Source organism: Schistocerca gregaria, unplaced genomic scaffold (genome assembly GCF_023897955.1).
Source record: "Schistocerca gregaria isolate iqSchGreg1 unplaced genomic scaffold, iqSchGreg1.2 ptg000308l, whole genome shotgun sequence".
Taxonomy (NCBI): Eukaryota; Metazoa; Arthropoda; class Insecta; order Orthoptera; family Acrididae; genus Schistocerca; species Schistocerca gregaria.
The window spans coordinates 4296459-4320528 of record NW_026061788.1 but is presented as its reverse complement, the minus strand read 5'-3'; positions in this window follow the sequence as shown (position 1 = coordinate 4320528).

The following is a 24070-nucleotide window of genomic DNA, read 5'->3' as shown; positions in this document are numbered from 1 at the left end:
TCTCTCTACCTATCCCCTCTTGGCAAATGTCATTCTACACCAACCCTCTGAAGAGGTCAGTTTACCTACAACCCCCCAGAAGAAGTCTGTCTACCTACCCCCCCTCTCGAAAAATGTCTATAGTCACCCTACCTCGGACAATGTCTCTCTACCTATGCCCCATCATGGAAGATGTCTGTCTACCCACCCACCCATCAGAAGAAGGCTGTCTACTACCATCCCCCTCACAGAAGATGTCTGCCAACCAACCCCCTATTGGAAGATGTCTGTCTACCTACCCCACCCCACCTCTGAAGATGTCTGTCTACCAACCCTCCACTTGGAAGATGTCTGTCCTCCTACAACCCCTCAGAAGATGTCAGTCTACCTAACCCCCTCTCAGACGTTATCTGCCTAAATACCCCTCCTCAGATGGTTTCTGTCTACCTACACCCACAACCCCTCATAATATGAATGTCTACCTAAACCCCTCAGAATCTGTATATTTACCTACCCAACGTCGAATGATTTGTGTCTATCTTATCCCTATCTCGGAAGATGTCTGTCTCCCTACCCACCCCCCTCTGAGGGTGTCTGTATACCTACCCCCTTCTCAAAAGTTGTCTCTCTACATTCACAACACATTTGAAGATGTCTATCTATGTACCTCCTCTCGAAAGATATCTATCTATTGCCACAATGGAAGAAAAGTATCTCTCCCCTCTCGGAAGATGTCAGTCTACCACTCCTCTCAGAAGTTATACACTCCCCATCTGAGAATGTCTACACCCCTCTCGGAGGATGTCTGTCTACCAAACTACATCCTTTAGAAGCTGTTTCCCACCCCTTGGAAGATATCTGTCTTCCAACACCCCCCATCCCCCCCATGGAAGATGTCTGTCTACCAAACCCAGCCTCAGAAGATGTCTCCATACCTACCACCACTCAGAAGATGTCTGTCTACCTACCCATCCCCATCAGAAGATGACTGTCTACGTTATCCCCTTCAGAAGATGTCTGTCTACATACCCTCCCTCAGAAGATGTCTGCCTACCTAAGACCAGTGGATAATGGACAACTACCTCCCTCTCGGAGGATGACTACCTCCTCTCTGAAGATATCTGTCTATGTACCCTCCCCTCGAAAGATGTCTCTTCCCCCTCAGATGATGTATGTCTACCAACCCCCACATGGAAAGTGTCTGTCCTTCTAACCCCTTCGGATGATGTCTGTGTACCTACCCACCTGGAAGATGGCCGTCTACCTACCCCCAATCGGGACATGTCTGTCTACCTTCCCCCCTAGGCATATGTCTGTATACCTACAGCCGGCCGTGGTGGTCTCGCGGTTCTAGGCGCACAGTCCGAAACCGTGCAACTGCTATGGTCGCAGGTTCGAATCCTGCCTCGGGCATAGATGTGTGTGATGTCCTTAGTTTAGTTAGGTTTAAGTAGTTCTAAGTTCTAGGGGACTGATGACCACAGCAGTTGAGTCCCATAGTGCTCAGAGCCATTTGAACCATTTTTTTTATACCTACGCCCTTTCGGAAAATGTCTGTCTACCTACCCCATCACCTCAGAAGATGTAATTCTACTTACCACATCTCGGAAAGTGTCAGTCTACTTATGCCCCACCCTCAGAAACTGTCTGTCTACCTTGCCCCTTTGGAATATGTCAGTTTACCAACCCCACTCAAAAGATGTCTGCTTACCTACTCTCCCATCCAAAGATGTCTGTCTACCTACCACCTCTCGGAGGATTTTGTCTCCTCCCTCTCTGAGATGTCTTCCTACATCCCCTTGGAAGATGCCTATCTAAACCCCTAGGAAGATATCCCTCCCTCTAAAAATGCCTACCTAACCCCTTCCACATCGAAAGATGCCAATCTCGCCCCTTAGGTTGATGCCTACCCACACCCACCTCATAAGATTATCTATCCATTCCCTCCAAAGATGCCAATCTCCCTCCTCGGAAGAGGTCTATCTACACCCCTCAGAAGATGTGTATCTACCACTAATCTTGGAAAATGTCTATCTACCCCCCTTAGAAGCTGTCTCCCTACCCCCCATGGAAGATGTCTACCCCCTTCTGAAGATGTCTATCTACCCAGCCCAGGCGGAAAATATCTATGTATCCCTCCACTCGGATGGTGAAAATCAACCAACAGCTTGGAAGATGTCTATCTACCCCACCCTCAGATGATATCTACACCCTCTGGAAGATACCTATCCCCACCTCAGAAGATGTATATCCCCCAGGAGGATGTATATAACCCACCTCATGAAAGATGCCTGTCTACCAACCCCCTCCTCTCGGAATATGTCTGTCTACCTACCCCACCCCTGTAAGATTTCCATCTAGCCCCTCCCCTCAGAGGACGTTTATCCTACACTCAAAAGATTTCTACAGCCTTCCTTCATTTGGAATGTGTCTACCGCCTATTCTGAAGATGTCTGTCTACCTCCAAATTCTAGGAACATGTGTGTATGTCTGTCTTCCTCACAAACTCGGGAAAAGGCTATCTATCCCCCCTATGGAAGAAATCTATCTAACCCTCTCTCGGAAGATGTATACCTACCCTCCTCACCGAAGATATCTACACCCCATCTTCGAGGAGCTCTATCACCCCTTCACGGAAGATGCCTGTTTATCTACCAGAACCCATCGGAAGATGTAAGTGTACATACCATCACTCCCCACAGAACATGTCTGTCTACTTACCGACCATTCTTGGAAGATGTCTGTCTACCCCCCTCCCCCTTTGAAGATGCCTGACTACTCACCTCCCCCCATGGAAGAATACTATCTCCCCCCCTCCCAGAAGATGTCAATCTACCTCTCGAAAATATCTACCTCCACCCCCAGAAAAATGTCAACCCTCTCTCTCGAAGGATATCTGTTTACCTATCCGGCCCGAATCGAAAAATGTCTCCCCCTTGGAAAATGTCTGTCTACCAAGCTCCCTCCTGGAAGCCGTCTGTCTAAGAAACAACCACTCAGAAGATGTCTGTCTATCTACCCCTCCTTGGAATTGTTTGTCTACCATTATCACCACAGAAGATGTCTACTCCCTCCCCCCTTGGAAGATGTCTGTCTACCTACCACCCCCTCAGAAGATGTCTGACCACATACCCTGCTTCGGAATATGTCCGTCTACTTACCCCTCGCAGAAGATGTGTGTCTTCCTACCTCCCAACAGAAGATGTAGGTAAACAGATATCTTTCGAGAGGGAGTAGGTAGACAGACATCTTGCAAGGGAGTGATATGTAGACAGAAATTACCAAGGGGTGGGGAAAATTTAGACAGAATTCTTCCAGGGGGGGGGGGGGGCGTGGGTATACATACATTTTCTGAGTGTATGTAGGTAGACAATCTTCTGAGGGAGTAGGCAGTAAGGCACCTTCCGAGGGGGGTAGGTAGACAGACATCTCCCATTGGTGGGTTGGTAGACAGCCAACTTCCGAGGGGCGTACTTAGACAGACATCTTCTAGAGGGGTAAGTAGACCAACATCTTCCAAGAGGGGGGGGGGGTAGGTAGACAGACATCCTCAGAGGATAGGGGGGGGGGGTAGGTAGATAGACATTATCTGTGGAGGTGTGGATAAACAGACATCTTCTGAGGGGTAGGTAGACAGACATTTTCTGAGTTGTGTTATAGGTAGACAGATATCTTCCAAAGGGGGGTAGGTAGACAGAGACTTCCTTGGTGGTAGTTTGAGAGACATCTCCTGATGGGGGGTTGGTAAACAGACTTCTTCTGAAGAGGGGTAGGTACACAGACATCTACTGTTGGTGCAGGACAGATAGACACAATTCTTCTGAGGCTGGGGATAATAGAAATCTTCCGAAGGAGGGCACATGGACAGATATTTTCCAAGTTGGGCAGGCTGACAGACATCTTCCGGGGGGTAGAAAGACATAGATATTCCAAGGGTGGTAGGTAGACAGACATCATATGTGCGGTGGAAGGTTGATAGACATCATCTTAGTTTGGGTATGCAGACAGGCATCTTCCAAGGGGAGGGGGTATATAGGAAGATACCTTCTGAAGGGGATGATAGACATCTTATGGGAGTAGGTAAACAGACATCATTTGTGTGGATTTGATAGACATATATATTGGGAGGGGGGTAGTTAGACATCTTCCGAGTGGTGGAAAATAGACAACTTCCAAGGGGGAAGTAGGCATCTTCCTAAGTGAGGGGGCAGGTTGCCTGACATCTTCCATGGGGTAGGTAGCCAATCATCTTCCAAGGATGGGTTGAGTGGACAGATATATTCGATGGGGGGGGAGGGTGGTAGGTAGAGAGAGACCTTCCTGGGGCGTAGTTTGACAGACTTCTCCTGATGGAGGGTTGGTAAACATACTTCTTCCGAGGGGGGCTGGAAATAGACATTTTCCGAGGGGGGCGGGACAGATAGACACACATCTACTGAGCTTGGTGATGTTAGACATTTTCCGAAGGGGGCATGTTGACAGACATTTTCCGAGTTGGGCAGATAGACATATATTCTTTGAGGGGGTAGACAGACATACATCTTCCAAGGGTGATAGATATACATTTTCTGAGGGGACGGTATGTTGGCCGACATCTTCTGACGAGGGAGTAGATAGACAATTTCTGAGCTGGGGTAGAAAGGCATCTTCCAAGGTGGTTAGATAAGCATCTTTCAAGAGTGGATTGGGTAGATAGACAGACATTTCCCGAAGGGGGGGGGGAGGGGGGTAGGTAGTGAGACATCTTACATACAGGGGTAGGTAGACTATCATTTTCTCAGGGTAAGATGGGTACACAGACATTTTGTGGGGGGTAGGTAGACAGACATCTTCAAGGGGGTAGGTAGACAGACAACTGGGGGGGGTGGTGGTTGTTAGACAGACATGTTCCAAGGAGGGGTAGATAGACAAACATCTTATGGGGGGGGGGGGGCAGGTAGACAGACATCTTCCATGTGGGGTACGTAGACAGACATATTCTGAGGGGGTGAGACTGGCATATACCGAGGTTCGTTAGTTAGACAGACATCTTCCAGAGGGGTCCTAGGTAGACATACACCTTACGAGGGTAGTGATAGGAAGTCATACATCTTCCAAAGCGGTTTTTTCGGTTGTCAAATGACTTCCAAAAGGGGGGTATGTACACAGACATCCTCCAGGGATCTGTCTCGCGTGTGTATCTTCAGAGGTGGGGTAGGCAGTTAAACATCTTTCGAAGTGGGGGTAGGTAGACAGACACCTTCTAAATGGCGGTACCTAGGTAGATGGGCAGACATCTTCTGGGGGGGGGGGAGGTAGGTAGACAGGTATCTTCCAAGGGTGTGTACGAAGAAAGTCATCTTCTGATGGCGGGTTTGAAAACACGTTTTCCGGTTGAGGGGATAAGTAAAGAGACATTTCAGGGGGAAGTAGGTAGACAGACATCTTACGAAGGGGGGTGGTGTACGTAGGCTGTCATCTTACCTTACGAGGGGGAGGGGGGGGGGTGGTAGATAGACAGATATGTTCCAAGGTACTCTATCAACTGCAAAACACCAAAACCGACCAATAACTGAATTTTCTATTACTAAAACTAGACTTATAATATGTCTTACTTGCCTATTACATCAACTTAGAAGTTTCTATTTTGTTTCTTGTGGAGTCATCACATACATCAGCAGGCGAGAGAAGTTTTCAGATGATAAATGTAAACCTTTCCGGAAAAAAAGAGATCAATGTGACGAGATGTCATTACGTCATTACGAAAGAAAAAGACGAAATCGTGAGGTTTTCTCAGTTTTTTACTACATATTATCACTTTTCGCATTTTCTCGTGTAATGTGGGTGCCAGACCTCGGTTCATGCGAAATCATAAGGTCCTCGGTCAAATGCAAGGCACCAAAACCGGCCTACAGTTTAATTTTCGATACCTAAAACTTGAGTAGAACTACTTCTTACCTACCTATTGCATCGACTTAGAAGCTCATATTTGTTGGTTGTGGTCCCACCGCATACCTCAGCACATGACGTAAGTATCCAGATGTATATGTAAACATTTCCGTGAGCAAAGCTGCCACTGCGACGATCTGGCATTTCGATTAAGCGCGTGAGTGCGTGTGAAATCGCTCTCTAAGTTTTCATACATTTTTAGGTTTCAGATACATATTTTAACGGTTTTTGTGATAATATTTACTATATAAGTTACTTATTAATGGTTTCTTCATTCACCTCCGCCTTTCTTGAGTTGTGACCCGATCTTTGTGAGTGTTTCGTATCGAGCACCTTAACTTCTTACCTGTGTTTACATTCCGCGCTGACCAGGTGCAGCTGTAGCGGCGCATCCAAAGCTAAGTACTAATTATTTGTTTGTGTATAGTGGCTTATTTTGGAACTTTAAGTGTCTTCGTCCGGTGTTCTTATTGTCATCTGGTGAAATAATTTCAAACGAAATTTTCGCGAACTGTTTTCAGTTTCGTTACTGTGTCATTAGACGTTTGATTATCTTTCTGTTTTGTCTTTTGTTATATTTGCTGTTGATAAATACTGTTAATAATAGTAGTTACTTGATTTGTAGAGCAAGATTATGATTATTGTAGCCAGTTTCTTATTGTACTAACGGAACTTAAATAAATGCGAAAGATTTTCTCAGGTTTTTACTACATATTAACACATTTCACATTTCTCCGTGCAACGTGGCGGCCAGACCTCGATTGATGCAAAAGCTTAAGGTCCACGATCATGTCCAAGGCACCAAAGCCGGCTAATATGTCAATAATCGATAACCAAAACTTGAATTGTACTGGTTCTTTCTGGCCGATTACATCAAATTACAAGCTTCATCTGTTTTATACTTTGTTGCTTTTAGTGTCTCCGCATACCGCAGCACACGACATAAGCTTGCAGACGATAAATGTAACAGTTTCAGAGAGAAAAGCGGCGAATGTGACGATCTGGCATTACGTCGATTCAAAAGCAAATGACAAATACGAAAGGTTTTCTTAGAATTTTACTACATATGAACACCTTTCAGATTCTCTCGTGTAATGTGGCTGCCAGACCTCGTTCGATGCCAAATCTTAAGGGCCTCGGTCATATCCAACGCACCAAAGCCAGCTAATAAATCAATAATTGATAGCTAAAACTTGATTTGTACAGCTTCTTACTGTCCGATTACATCAACTTAGAAGCTTCTTCTGTGTTTTAATATGGTGCTTTTAGTGTATCCGCATTACCGAAGCACACGACATAGCTTTGCAGACGATAAATGTATCCGTTGCAGGGAGCAAAACGGCCATTGTGACGATCTGGCATTAATTCGACTCGATAGCAAATGACTAAAACGGGCGGATTTCTCGAGTTTTTACTACATATGAACACCTTTCACATTCTCCCGTGCAACGTGGTCGACAGACCTCGTTTCATGCAAAATCTTAAGGTCCTAGCTCATGTCCAAAGTACCAAAGCCGTGTAATGAGTCAATAATCGATAACTAAAACTTTAGTTGTAGTGGCACTTGCTGTCCGATTACATCAACTTAGAAGCATCTTCTGTCTTTTACTGTGGTGCTCTTAGTGTCTTCGCAAACAGCAGTATGTGACATAGCTCTGCAAACGATAAATGTAACCGTTTCAGAGAGAAGAGCTCCCAATGTGACGATCTGGCATTAGGTCGATTCGATAGAAAATGACGAAAACGAGCGGATTTCTCAGGTTTTTACTACATATGAACAGTTTTCACATTCTACTGTGCAACGTGGGTGACAGACTTCGTTCGATGCCAAATCTTAAAGGCCTCGGTCGTATCCAACGCACCAAAGCCAGCTAATAAATCAATCATTGATAGCTAAAACATGATTTGTACTGCTTCTTACTGGCCGATTACATCAACTTAGAGGCTTCTTCTGTGTTTTAATATTGTGCTTTTAGTGTATCCGCATTGCCGCAGCACACGACATAGCTTTGCAGACGATAAATGTATCCGTTGCAGGGAGAAAAGCTGCCATTGTGACGATCTGGCACTAAGTCGATTCGATAGCCGATGGCAAAAAAGCGCGGATTTCTCAGGTTTTTACTACATATGAACACTTTTCACACTCTCCCGTGCAACGTGACTGGTAGACCTGCCTTCATGCAAAATCGTAAGGTCTTAGCTCATGTCCAAGGCACCAAAGCCGGCCAAAAAGTCAATAATCGTTAACCAAAATTTGAATTGTACTGCTTCTTACTGGCTATTACATCAACTTAGAAGCTTCTTCTGTGTTCTACTATAGTGTTCTCAGTGTCTCCGGTTACCGCAGCACGCAACATAGCTTTGCCGACGATAAGTGTAACCGTTTCATAGAGAAGAGCGGCCAAAGTGACGATCTGGCATTAAGTCGATTTGATGGCAAATGAGCTAAACGGGCAGATTTCTCAGGTTTTTACTGCATTGTAACACTTTTCACATTCTCCCATGCAACGTGGCGGTAGTCTTCCCTTCATGCAAAATCGTAAGATCTTAGATCATGTCCAAGGCACCAAAGCCGTCTAAAAAGTCAGTAATCGATAAGTAAAACTTGAATTGTACTTCTTCTTACTGGCTATTACACCAACTTAGAAGTTTCTTCTGTGTTCTACTATGGTGCTTTCAGTGTCTCCCGATACCGCAGCACGCAACATAGCTTTGCAGACAATAAGTGTAACCGTTTCATAGAGAAGAGCGGCCAAAGTGACGATCTGGCATTAAGTCGATTAGATAGCAAATGACAAAAACGTTCGGTTTTTTCAGGTTTTTACTACATATGAACACTTTTCACACTCTCCCGTGCAACGTGGATGGTAGACCTCCCTTCATGCAAAACCGTAATGTCTTAGCTCATGTCCAAGGCACCAAAGCCGCCTAAAAAGTCAATAAACGATAACTAAAACTTGAATTCTACTGCTTCTTACTGGTTATTCCATCAACTTAGAAGCTTCTTCTGTGTTCTACTATTGTGATTTTAGTGGTTCCGCATACTGCAGCACGCAACATAGCTTTCCAGTCGATAAGTGTAACCATTTCATAGAGAAGAGAGGCCAAAGTGACGATCTGACATTCAGTCGATTCCTTTGCAAATGACAAAAACGGGCGGTTTTCTCAGGTTTTAACCACATATGAACACATTTCACACTCTCCCGTGCAACGTGGCTGGTTGACCTACCTTAATGCAAAATCGTAAGGTCTTGGTTCATGTCCAAGGATGCAAAGCCGTCTTAGAAGTCAATAATCGAGAAATAAAACTTGAATTGTACTGCTTCATACGATCTATTACATCAACTTAGAAGCTTCCTCTGTGTTCTACTATGGTGCTTTCAGTGTCTCGGGATACCGCAGCACGCAATATAGCTTTACAGACGATAAGTGTAACCGTTTCATAGACAAGATCGGCAAAACTGACGATCTGGCATTTAGTCGATTCGATAGCAAATGACAAAAACTGGCGGATTTCGCTGGTTTTTACTACATATGAACACTTTTCACACTCTCTCGTGCAATGTGGCTGGTAGACCTCCCTTCATGCAAAATCGTAAGGTCTTATCTCATATCCAACGCTTAAAGGCCGACTTAGTAGTCAATAACCGATAACTAAAAGTTGAAGTGTACTGCTTCTTACTGGATATTACATCAACTTGGAAACTTCGTCTGTGTTCTACTATGGTGCTTGCAGCGTCACTCGATACCGCAGCACGCAACATAGCTTTGCAGACGATAAGTGTAACCGTTTCATAGAGAAGATCGGCCAAAGTGACGTTCTGGCATTAAGTCGATTCGATAGCAAATGTGGAAAACGGTCGGATTTCTCAGGTTTTTACTAAGTATGAACACTTTTCACATTCTCCCGTGCAACGTGGCTGCTAGACCTCCCTTCATGCAAAATCGTAAGTTCTTAGCTCATGTCCAAAGTTCCAAAGTCGGCTTAAAAGTCAATAATCGTTAACTAAAACTTGAATTGTACTGCTTCTTACTGGCTATTACATCAGCTTAGAAGCTTCGTCTGTATTGTACTATGGTGCTTTCAGTGTCTCCGGATACCGCAGCAGGCAACATAGCTTTGAGAACGAAAAGTGTAACCGTTTCATAGATAAGATCGGCAAAACTGACGATCTGGCATTTAGTCGATTCGATAGCAAATGAAAAAAACGGGCGGATTTCTCAGGGTTTTACTACACATGAACCCTTTCCACATTATCCCGTGCAACGTGGCTGCTATACCTCCCTTCATGCAAAATCGTAAGGTCATACCTTATGTCCAAGGCACCAAAGCTGGCAAAAAAGTCAATAATCGATAACTAAAACTTGAATTGTACTGCTTCTTACTGGCTATTACATCAACTTAGTAGCTTCTTCAGTGTTCTACTATGGTGCTTTTAGTGTCGCCGCATACCGCAGCACGCGACATAGCTTTGCAGACGACATATGTAACCGTTTCATAGAGAAGAGCGGCCGATGTGACGGTCTGGCATTAAGTGGATTCGATAGCGAATTAAGAAAACGTGCCGATGTTACAGGTTTTTACTACATATGGACATTTTACTCATTCTACCGTGCAACGTGGCTGCTAGACCTCCCTTCGTGCAAAATCTTAAGGTCCTAGCTCAAGTCCAAGGCACCAAAGCCGGCTAAAAAGTAAATAATCGATAACTATAACTTGAATTGTACTTCTTCTTACTGGCTATTACATCAACTTAAAACCTTCTTCTGTGTTTTATTATGTTGCTTTACGTATCTCCGCATTCCGCAGCACCCGACATAGCTTTGCAGACGAAAAATGTAACCGTTTCATAGATGATAGCGGCCAATGTGACGATCTGGCATTAAGTCGATTCCATAGCTAACGAAGAAAACGGGCGAATTTTTCTGGTTTCTAATACATATGAACACTTTGCACATTCTCCCTTGCAACGCGGCTGCTAGACCTCCCTTCATGCAAAATCGTAACGTCTCAGCTCATGTCCAAGGCACCAAAGCCGGCTAAAAAGTCAATAATCAATAAATAAAACTTGATTTGTACTGCTTCTTACTTGCTATTACATCAACTTAAAAGCTTCTTCAGTGTTTTACTATGGTGCTTTTAGTGTCTCCGCATACCGGAGCACACGACATAGGTTTGCAGACGAAAAGTGTAACCGTCTCATAGAGAAGAGCAGCGGATGTGACGATCTGGCATTAAGTCGATTCGATAGCAAATTTAAAAACGGGCGGATTTTACAGGACTTTACTACATATGAATATTTCTCACATTCTAACGTGCAACGCGGGCTGCCAGACCTCCCTTCATGCAAAATTTTAAGGTCCTAGCTCAAGTCCAAAGCACCAAAGCCGGCTACAAAGTCAATATTCGATAACTAAAAGTTGAATTATACTGCTTCTTACTGGCTATTACATCAACTTAGGAGCTTCTTCAGTGTTCTACTATGGTGTTTTTAGTGTCTCCGCATACTGCAGCAAGTGAGATAGCTTTGCAGACGAAAAGTGCAACCTTTTCATCGAGAAGAGCGGCCAATGTGACGATCTGGCATGGAGTCGATTCGATAGCAAATGACGAAAACAGGCGGATTTGGCAGGTTTTTACTACATATGTACACTTTTCACATTCTCCCGTGCAACGTGGCTGCTAGACCTCCCTTCAGGCAAAATCTCAAGGAACTAGCTCATGTCCACGTCACCAATGCCGACTAAAATGTCAATAATCGATAACTAAAATTTTAATTGTACTGCTTCTTACTGGCAGTTACACCAACTTAGAAGCTTCTTTTGTGTTCTACTATGTTGCTTTTACTGTCTCCGCATACCGCAGCAGCAGACATAGCTTTGAAGACGAAAAGTGTAACCGTTTCATAGAGAAGAGCGGCCAATGTGACGATCTGTCATTAAGTCAATTCGATAGCAAATGCCGAAAACGGGCAGATTTTACAGGTTTTTACTACATATGAACACTTTTCACAATCTCCCGCGCAACGTGGTAATAGACCTCTCTTCAGGCAAAATCTTAAGGTACTAGCTCATGTCGAAGGCACCAAAGCCGGCTAAAGAGACAATAATCGATAACTAAAACTAGAATTGTAGTGCTTCTTACTGGCTAATACATCAACTTAGAAGCTTCTTCTGTGTTCTACTATGGTGATTTTAGTGTCTCCGCATACCGCAGCTCGCGACATAGCATTACAGACTAAACGTGTAACCGTTTTATAGAGAAGAGCGGTCAATGTGCCGATCTGGCATTAAGTCGATTCGATAGCAAATGACGAAAACGGGCGGATTTTACAGGTTTTTATTACCTACGAACACCCTTCACATTCTACCGTGGAATGCGGGTAGCTACACCTCCATTCATGCAAAATCCTAAGGTTCTAGCTCATATCCAAGGCACCAAAGATGGCATAAATGTCAATAATCGATAACTAAAACTTGAATTGTACTGCTTCTTACTGGCTATTACACCTACATAGAAGCTTCTTGTGTGGTCTACTATTGTGCTTTTAGTGTCTCCGCATACCGCAGCACGCGACATAGCATTACAGACGAAAAGTGTAACTGTTTCATAGAGAAGAGCGGCCAATGTGACGATCTGGCATTAAGTAAATTCGATAGCAAATGACGAAAACGCTCGGATTTTACAGGTTTTTACTACCTACAAACAACTTTCACATTCTACCGTGCAACGCGGTCTGCTAGACCTCCCTTCATGCAAAATCTTAAGGTTCGAGCTCATGTCCATGGACCAAAGGTGGCAAAAATGTCAATAATCGATAACTAAAACTTGAATTGTACTGCTTCTTACTGGCAATTACATCAACTTAGAAGCTTCTTTTGTGTTCTACTATGGTGATTTTAGTGTCTCCACATACCGCAGCACGCGACATAGCATTACAGACGAAACGTGTAACTGTTTCATAGAGAAGAGCGGCCAATGTGACGATCTGGCATTAAGTCGATTCGATAGCAAATGACGAAAACGCTCGGATTTTACAGGTTTTTACTACCTACAAACAACTTTCACATTCTACCGTGCAACGCGGTCTGCTAGACCTCCCTTCATGCAAAATCTTAAGGTTCGAGCTCATGTCCATGGACCAAAGGGGGCAAAAATGTCAATAATCGATAACTAAAACTTGAATTGTACTGCTTCTTACTGGCTATTACACCAACTTAGAAATTTCTTGTGTGATCTACGATTGTGCTTTTAGTGTCTTCGCATACCACAGCACGCGACGTAGCTTTGCAGACGGAAAGTGTAACCGTTTCTTAGAGAAGAGCGGGCAATGTGACGATCTGGCTTTCAGTCGATTCGATAGCAAATGACGAATACGGGCGGATTTTAGAGGCTTTTACTACATTCGAACACCTTTCACATTCTACCGTTCAACGTGGCTGCTAGATCTCTCTTCATGCAATATTTTAAGGTCCTAGCTCATGTCCAACGCACCAAAGCCGGCTAAAAAGACAATAATCGGAAACTAAATTTGATTTCTACTGCTTCTTACTATCTATCACATCAGCTTAGAAGTTTCTTCTGCGTTCTACTATGGTCCTTTTAGTGTCTTCGCATACCGCTGCACGCGACATAGCTTTGCAGACGGAAAGTGTATCCGTTTCTTAGAGAAGAGCGGCCAATGTGACGATCTGGCATTGAGTCGATTCGACAGCAAATGACGAAAACGGGCGGATTTTAGAGGTTTTTACTACATTCGAACACCTTTCACACCCTTCCGTGCAACGTGGCTGCTAGACCTCACTTCATGCAAAACCTTAAGGTCCTAGATCTTGTCCAAGGCACCAAAGCCGGCTAAAAAGTCAATATTCGACAACTAAAACTTGATTTGTATGGCTTCTTACTGGCTATCACATCAACTTAGAAGCTTCTTCTGCGTTCTACTATGGTCCTTTTAGTGTCTTCGCATACCACACCACGCGACGTAGCTTTGCAGACGGAAAGTGTAACCGTTTCTTAGAGAGGTGCGGCCAATGTGACGATCTGGCATTGAGTCGATTCGATAGCAAATGACGAAAACAGGCGGATTTTACAGGTTTTTACTACAAATGTACACTTTTCACATTCTCCCGTGCAACGTGGCTGCTAGACGTCTCTTCAGGCAAAATCTCAAGGAACTAGCTCATGTCCACGGCACCAAAGCCGACTAAAAATTCAATAATCGATAACTAAAATTTTAATTGTACTGCTTCTCACTGGCAATTACATCAACTTAGAAGCTTCTTTTGTGTTCTACTATGTTGCTTTTACTGTCTCCGCATACCGTAGCAGCAGACATAGCTTTGCAGACGAAAAGTGTAACAATTTCACAGAGAAGAGCGGCCAATGTGTCGATCTGGCATTAAGTCGATTCCATAGCAAATGACAAAAACGGGTGGTTCTCTCAGGTTTTTACTACGTATGAACACTTTACACACTCTCCCGTGCAACGTGGCTGGTAGACCTCCCTTCATGCAAAATCGTAAGGTCTTAGCTCATAACCAAGGCACCAAAGCCGGCTAAAAAGTCAATAATCGAAAACTAAAACTGGAATTGTGCTGCTTCTTACTGGCTATTACATCAACTTAGAAGCTTCTTTTATGTTCTACTATAGTGTTGTCAGTGTCTCCTTATATCGCAGCACGCAACATAGCTTTGCAGACGATAAGTGTAACCGTTTCATAGAGAAGAGCGGCCAAAGTGACGATCTGGCATTAGCAAATGACAAAAACGGGCGGATTTCTCAGATTGTTACTACATATCAACACTTCTCACAGTCTGCCGTGCAACGTGGCTGCTGGATGTACCTTCATGCAAAATCGTAAGGTCTTAGCTCATGTCCAAGGCACGAAAGCCGGCAAAAAGTCAATAATTGATAGCTAAAACTTGAATTGTACTGCTTCTTACTATCTATTACATCAACTTAGAAGCTTCCTCTGTGTTCTACTATGGTGCTTTCAGTGTCTCGGGATACCGCAGCACGCAATATAGCTTTGCACACGATACGTGTAACCGTTTCATACATAAGAGCGGCCAAAATGACGATCTGCCATTAAGTCGATTCGATAGCAAATGACAAAAACGGGCGGATTTCTCAGGTTTTTACTACATATGAGCACTTTTCACACTCTCTCGTGCAATGTGGCTGGTAGACCTCCCTTCATGCAAAATCGTAAGGTCTTATCTCATGTCCAACGCTTAAAGGCCGACTTAGTAGTCAATAACCGATAACTAAAAGTTGAAGTGTACTGCTTCTTACTGGATATTACATCAACTTGGAAACTTCGTCTGTGTTCTACTATGGTGCATGCAGCGTCACTCGATACCGCAGCACGCAACATAGCTTTGCAGACGATAAGTGTAACCGTTTCATAGAGAAGATCGGCCAAGGTGACGTTCTGGCATTAAGTCGATTCGATACAAATGTGGAAAACGGTCGGATTTCTCAGGTTTTTACTAAATATGAACACTTTTCACATTCTCCCGTGCAACGTGGCTGCTAGACCTCCCTTCATGCAAAATCGTAAGTTCTTAGCTCATGTCCAAAGTTCCAAAGTCGGCTTAAAAGTCAATAATCGTTAACTAAAACTTGAATTGTACTGCTTCTTACTGGCTATTACATCAGCTTAGAAGCTTCGTCTGTATTGTACTATGGTGCTTTCAGTCTCTCCGGATACCGCAACAGGCAACATAGCTTTGAGAACGAAAAGTGTAACCGTTTCATAGATAAGAGCTTCCAAAGTGACGATCTGGCATTAAGTCGATTCGATAGCAAATGACAAAAACTGGCGGATTTCGCAGGTTTTTACTACATATGAACACTTTTCACATTCTCCCGTGCAACGTGGCTGCTAGACCTCCTTTCATGCAAAATCATAAGGTCTTAGCTCAAGTCCAATGTACCAAAGCCGGCTAAAATGTCAATAATCGATAACTTAAATTTGAATTTTACTGTTTCTTACTGGCCATTACATCAACATAGAAGCTTCTTCTGTGTTCTACTATGGTGCTTTCAGTGTCTCCGGATACCGCAGCGCGCAACATAGCTTTACAGACGAAAAGTGTAACCGTCTCATAGAGAAGAGCAGCCGATGTGACGATCTGGCATTAAGTCGATTCGATAGCAAATTTAAAAACGGGCGGATTTTACAGGACCTTACTACATATGAATATTTCTCCCATTCTACCGTGCAACGCGGGCTGCCAGACCTCCCTTCATGCAAAATTTTAAGGTCCTAGCTCAAGTCCAAAGCACCAAAGCCGGCTACAAAGTCAATATTCGATAACTAAAACTTGAATTATACTGCTTCTTACTGGCTATTACATCAACTTAGGAGCTTCTTCAGTGTTCTACTATGGTGTTTTTAGTGTCTCCGCATACTGCAGCACGCGATATAGCTTTCTAGACGAAACGTGTAACCGTTTCATAGAGGAGATCGGCCAATGTGTCGAACTGGCATTAAGTCGATTCGATAGCAAAGGACGAAAACGGGCGGGTTTTACAGGTTTTTACTAAATATGAACACTTTCCACATTCTCCCGTGCAACGTGGATAATAGACCTCTATTCAGGCAAATTATTAAGGTCCTAGGTCATTCCCAAGGCATCAAAGCCGGCTAAAAAGACAATAATCGATGACTAAAACTCGATTTGTACTGCTGCTTACTGGCTATCACATCAACTTAGGAGCTTCTTCAGTGTTCTACTATGGTGCTTTTAGTGTCTCCGCATACCGCTCCACTCCACATAGCATTGCAGACGAAAAGTGTAACCATCTCATAGAGAAGAGCGGCCGATGTGACGATCTGGCGTTAAGTTGATTCGATAGAAAATTTCGAAAACGTGCTGATTTTACAGGTTTTTACTACATATGAATATTTCTCACATTCTACCGTGCAACGCGGGCTGCCAGACCTCCCTTCATGCAAAATTTTAAGGTCCTAGCTCAAGTCCAAAGCACCAAAGCCGGCTACAAAGTCAATATTCGATAACTAAAAGTTGAATTATACTGCTTCTTACTGTCTATTACATCAACTTAGGAGCTTCTTCAGTGTTCTACTATGGTGTTTTTAGTGTCTCCGCATACTGCAGCAAGTGAGATAGCTTTGCAGACGAAAAGTGCAACCTTTTCATCGAGAAGAGCGGCCAATGTGACGATCTGGCATGGAGTCGATTCGATAGCAAATGACGAAAACAGGCGGATTTGGCAGGTTTTTACTACATATGTACACTTTTCACATTCTCCCGTGCAACGTGGCTGCTAGACCTCCCTTCAGGCAAAATCTCAAGGAACTAGCTCATGTCCACGTCACCAAAGCCGACTAAAAAGTCAATAATCGATAACTAAAATTTTAATTGTACTGCTTCTTACTGGCAGTTACACCAACTTAGAAGCTTCTTTTGTGTTCTACTATGTTGCTTTTACTGTCTCCGCATACCGCAGCAGCAGACATAGCTTTGAAGACGAAAAGTGTAACCGTTTCATAGAGAAGAGCGGCCAATGTGACGATCTGTCATTAAGTCAATTCGATAGCAAATGCCGAAAACGGGCAGATTTTACAGGTTTTTACTACATATGAACACTTTTCACATTCTCCCGCGCAACGTGGTAATAGACCTCTCTTCAGGCAAAATCTTAAGGTACTAGCTCATGTCGAAGGCACCAAAGCCAGCTAAAGAGACAATAATCGATAACTAAAACTAGAATTGTAGTGCTTCTTACTGCCTAATACATCAACTTAGAAGCTTCTTCTGTGTTCTACTATGGTGATTTTAGTGTCTCCGCATACCGCAGCTCGCGACATAGCATTACAGACTAAACGTGTAACCGTTTTATAGAGAAGAGCGGTCAATGTGCCGATCTGGCATTAAGTCGATTCGATAGCAAATGACGAAAACGGGCGGATTTTACAGGTTTTTATTACCTACGAACACCTTTCACATTCTACCGTGGAATGCGGGTAGCTACACCTCCATTCATGCAAAATCCTAAGGTTCTAGCTCATATCCAAGGCACCAAAGATGGCAAAAATGTCAATAATCGATAACTAAAACTTGAATTGTACTGCTTCTTACTGGCTATTACATCAACTTAGTAGCTTCTTCAGTGTTCTACTATGGTGCTTTTAGTGTCTCCGCATACCGCAGCACGCGACATAGCTTTGCAGACGACATATGTAACCGTTTCATAGAGAAGAGCGGCCAATATGACGATCTGGCATTAAGTCAATTCGATAGCAAATGACGAAAACGCTCGGATTTTACAGGTTTTTACTACCTACAAACAACTTTCACATTCTACCGTGCAACGCGGTCTGCTAGACCTCCCTTCATGCAAAATCTTAAGGTTCGAGCTCATGTCCATGGACCAAAGGTGGCAAAAATGTCAATAATCGATAACTAAAACTTGAATTGTACTGCTTCTTACTGGCAATTACATCAACTTAGAAGCTTCTTTTGTGTTCCACTATGGTGATTTTAGTGTCTCCACATACCGCAGCACGCGACATAGCATTACAGACGAAACGTGTAAATGTTTCATAGAGAAGAGCGGCCAATGTGACGATCTGGCATTAAGTCGATTCGATAGCAAATGACGAAAACGCTCGGATTTTACAGGTTTTTACTACCTACAAACAACTTTCACATTCTACCGTGCAACGCGGTCTGCTAGACCTCCCTTCATGCAAAATCTTAAGGTTCGAGCTCATGTCCATGGACCAAAGGTGGCAAAAATGTCAATAATCGATAACTAAAACTTGAATTGTACTGCTTCTTACTGGCTCTTACACCAACTTAGAAATTTCTTGTGTGATCTACGATTGTGCTTTTAGTGTATCCGCATACAGCAGGACGCGACATAGCTTTACAGACGAAGCGTGTAAGAGTTTCATAGAGAAGAGCGGCCAGTGTGACGATCTGGCTTTGAGTCGATTCGATAGCAAAGGACGAAAACGGGCGGATTTTAGGGGTTTTTACTACATTCGAACACCTTTCACACCCTTCCGTGCAACGCGGCTGCTAGACCTCACTTCATGCAAAACCTTAAGTTCTTAGCTCTTGTCCAAGGCACCAAAGCCGGCTAAAAAGTCGATAATCGACAACTAAAACTTGATTTGTAAAGCTTCTTACTGGCTATCACATCAACTTAGAAGCTTCTTCTGCGTTCTACTATGGTCCTTTTAGTGTCTTCGCATACCACAGCACGCGACGTAGCTTTGCAGACGGAAAGTGTAACCGTTTCTTAGAGAAGAGCGGGCAATGTGACGATCTGGCTTTCAGTCGATTCGATAGCAAATGACGAATACGGGCGGATTTTAGAGGCTTTTACTACATTCGAACACCTTTCACATTCTACCGTTCAACGTGGCTGCTAGATCTCTCTTCATGCAATATTTTAAGGTCCTAGCTCATGTCCAACGCACCAAAGCCGGCTAAAAAGACAATAATCGGAAACTAAATTTGATTTCTACTGCTTCTTACTATCTATCACATCAACTTAGAAGTTTCTTCTGCGTTCTACTATGGTCCTTTTAGTGTCTTCGCATACCGCTGCACGCGACATAGCTTTGCAGACGGAAAGTGTATCCGTTTCTTAGAGAAGAGCGGCCAATGTGACGATCTGGCATTGAGTCGATTCGACAGCAAATGACGAAAACGGGCGGATTTTAGAGGTTTTTACTACATTCGAACACCTTTCACACCCTTCCGTGCAACGTGGCTGCTAGACCTCACTTCATGCAAAACCTTAAGGTCCTAGATCTTGTCCAAGGCACCAAAGCCGGCTAAAAAGTCAATATTCGACAACTAAAACTTGATTTGTATGGCTTCTTACTGGCTATCACATCAACTTAGAAGCTTCTTCTGCGTTCTACTATGGTCCTTTTAGTGTCTTCGCATACCACAGCACGCGACGTAGCTTTGCAGACGGAAAGTGTAACCGTTTCTTAGAGAGGTGCGGCCAATGTGACGATCTGGCATTGAATCGATTCGATAGCAAATGACGAAAACAGGCGGATTTTACAGGTTTTATACTACAAATGTACACTTTTCACATTCTCCCGTGCAACGTGGCTGCTAGACGTCCCTTCAGGCAAAATCTCAAGTAACTAGCTCATGTCCACGGCACCAAAGCCGACTAAAAATTCAATAATCGATAACTAAAATTTTAATTGTACTGCTTCTCACTGGCAATTACATCAACTTAGAAGCTTCTTTTGTGTTCTACTATGTTGCTTTTACTGTCTCCGCATACCGTAGCAGCAGACATAGCTTTGCAGACGAAAAGTGTAACAATTTCACAGAGAAGAGCGGCCAATGTGTCGATCTGGCATTAAGTCGATTCCATAGCAAATGACAAAAACGGGTGGTTCTCTCAGGTTTTTACTACGTATGAACACTTTACACACTCTCCCGTGCAACGTGGCTGGTAGACCTCCCTTCATGCAAAATCGTAAGGTCTTAGCTCATAACCAAGGCACCAAAGCCGGCTAAAAAGTCAATAATCGAAAACTAAAACTGGAATTGTGCTGCTTCTTACTGGCTATTACATCAACTTAGAAGCTTCTTTTATGTTCTACTATAGTGTTGTCAGTGTCTCCTTATATCGCAGCACGCAACATAGCTTTGCAGACGATAAGTGTAACCGTTTCATAGAGAAGAGCGGCCAAAGTGACGATCTGGCATTAGCAAATGACAAAAACGGGCGGATTTCTCAGATTGTTACTACATATCAACACTTCTCACAGTCTGCCGTGCAACGTGGCTGCTGGATGTACCTTCATGCAAAATCGTAAGGTCTTAGCTCATGTCCAAGGCACGAAAGCCGGCAAAAAGTCAATAATTGATAGCTAAAACTTGAATTGTACTGCTTCTTACTATCTATTACATCAACTTAGAAGCTTCCTCTGTGTTCTACTATGGTGCTTTCAGTGTCTCGGGATACCGCAGCACGCAATATAGCTTTGCACACGATACGTGTAACCGTTTCATACATAAGAGCGGCCAAAATGACGATCTGCCATTAAGTCGATTCGATAGCAAATGACAAAAACGGGCGGATTTCTCAGGTTTTTACTACATATGAGCACTTTTCACACTCTCTCGTGCAATGTGGCTGGTAGACCTCCCTTCATGCAAAATCGTAAGGTCTTATCTCATGTCCAACGCTTAAAGGCCGACTTAGTAGTCAATAACCGATAACTAAAAGTTGAAGTGTACTGCTTCTTACTGGATATTACATCAACTTGGAAACTTCGTCTGTGTTCTACTATGGTGCATGCAGCGTCACTCGATACCGCAGCACGCAACATAGCTTTGCAGACGATAAGTGTAACCGTTTCATAGAGAAGATCGGCCAAGGTGACGTTCTGGCATTAAGTCGATTCGATACAAATGTGGAAAACGGTCGGATTTCTCAGGTTTTTACTAAATATGAACACTTTTCACATTCTCCCGTGCAACGTGGCTGCTAGACCTCCCTTCATGCAAAATCGTAAGTTCTTAGCTCATGTCCAAAGTTCCAAAGTCGGCTTAAAAGTCAATAATCGTTAACTAAAACTTGAATTGTACTGCTTCTTACTGGCTATTACATCAGCTTAGAAGCTTCGTCTGTATTGTACTATGGTGCTTTCAGTCTCTCCGGATACCGCAACAGGCAACATAGCTTTGAGAACGAAAAGTGTAACCGTTTCATAGATAAGAGCTTCCAAAGTGACGATCTGGCATTAAGTCGATTCGATAGCAAATGACAAAAACTGGCGGATTTCGCAGGTTTTTACTACATATGAACACTTTTCACATTCTCCCGTGCAACGTGGCTGCTAGACCTCCTTTCATGCAAAATCATAAGGTCTTAGCTCAAGTCCAATGTACCAAAGCCGGCTAAAATGTCAGTAATCGATAACTTAAATTTGAATTTTACTGTTTCTTACTGGCCATTACATCAACATAGAAGCTTCTTCTGTGTTCTACTATGGTGCTTTCAGTGTCTCCGGATACCGCAGCGCGCAACATAGCTTTACAGACGAAAAGTGTAACCGTCTCATAGAGAAGAGCAGCCGATGTGACGATCTGGCATTAAGTCGATTCGATAGCAAATTTAAAAACGGGCGGATTTTACAGGACTTTACTACATATGAATATTTCTCCCATTCTACCGTGCAACGCGGGCTGCCAGACCTCCCTTCATGCAAAATTTTAAGGTCCTAGCTCAAGTCCAAAGCACCAAAGCCGGCTACAAAGTCAATATTCGATAACTAAAACTTGAATTATACTGCTTCTTACTGGCTATTACATCAACTTAGGAGCTTCTTCAGTGTTCTACTATGGTGTTTTTAGTGTCTCCGCATACTGCAGCACGCGATATAGCTTTCTAGACGAAACGTGTAACCGTTTCATAGAGGAGATCGGCCAATGTGTCGAACTGGCATTAAGTCGATTCGATAGCAAAGGACGAAAACGGGCGGGTTTTACAGGTTTTTACTAAATATGAACACTTTCCACATTCTCCCGTGCAACGTGGATAATAGACCTCTATTCAGGCAAATTATTAAGGTCCTAGGTCATTCCCAAGGCATCAAAGCCGGCTAAAAAGACAATAATCGATGACTAAAACTCGATTTGTACTGCTGCTTACTGGCTATCACATCAACTTAGGAGCTTCTTCAGTGTTCTACTATGGTGCTTTTAGTGTCTCCGCATACCGCACCACTCCACATAGCATTGCAGACGAAAAGTGTAACCATCTCATAGAGAAGAGCGGCCGATGTGACGATCTGGCGTTAAGTTGATTCGATAGCAAATTTCGAAAACGTGCTGATTTTACAGGTTTTTACTACATATGAATATTTCTCACATTCTACCGTGCAACGCGGGCTGCCAGACCTCCCTTCATGCAAAATTTTAAGGTCCTAGCTCAAGTCCAAAGCACCAAAGCCGGCTACAAAGTCAATATTCGATAACTAAAAGTTGAATTATACTGCTTCTTACTGGCTATTACATCAACTTAGGAGCTTCTTCAGTGTTCTACTATGGTGTTTTTAGTGTCTCCGCATACTGCAGCAAGTGAGATAGCTTTGCAGACGAAAAGTGCAACCTTTTCATCGAGAAGAGCGGCCAATGTGACGATCTGGCATGGAGTCGATTCGATAGCAAATGACGAAAACAGGCGGATTTGGCAGGTTTTTACTACATATGTACACTTTTCACATTCTCCCGTGCAACGTGGCTGCTAGACCTCCCTTCAGGCAAAATCTCAAGGAACTAGCTCATGTCCACGTCACCAAAGCCGACTAAAAAGTCAATAATCGATAACTAAAATTTTAATTGTACTGCTTCTTACTGGCAGTTACACCAACTTAGAAGCTTCTTTTGTGTTCTACTATGTTGCTTTTACTGTCTCCGCATACCGCAGCAGCAGACATAGCTTTGAAGACGAAAAGTGTAACCGTTTCATAGAGAAGAGCGGCCAATGTGACGATCTGTCATTAAGTCAATTCGATAGCAAATGCCGAAAACGGGCAGATTTTACAGGTTTTTACTACATATGAACACTTTTCACATTCTCCCGCGCAACGTGGTAATAGACCTCTCTTCAGGCAAAATCTTAAGGTACTAGCTCATGTCGAAGGCACCAAAGCCGGCTAAAGAGACAATAATCGATAACTAAAACTAGAATTGTAGTGCTTCTTACTGGCTAATACATCAACTTAGAAGCTTCTTCTGTGTTCTACTATGGTGATTTTAGTGTCTCCGCATACCGCAGCTCGCGACATAGCATTACAGACTAAACGTGTAACCGTTTTATAGAGAAGAGCGGTCAATGTGCCGATCTGGCATTAAGTCGATTCGATAGCAAATGACGAAAACGGGCGGATTTTACAGGTTTTTATTACCTACGAACACCTTTCACATTCTACCGTGGAATGCGGGTAGCTACACCTCCATTCATGCAAAATCCTAAGGTTCTAGCTCATATCCAAGGCACCAAAGATGGCAAAAATGTCAATAATCGATAACTAAAACTTGAATTGTACTGCTTCTTACTGGCTATTACACCAACTTAGAAGCTTCTTGTGTGGTCTACTATTGTGCTTTTAGTGTCTCCGCATACCGCAGCACGCG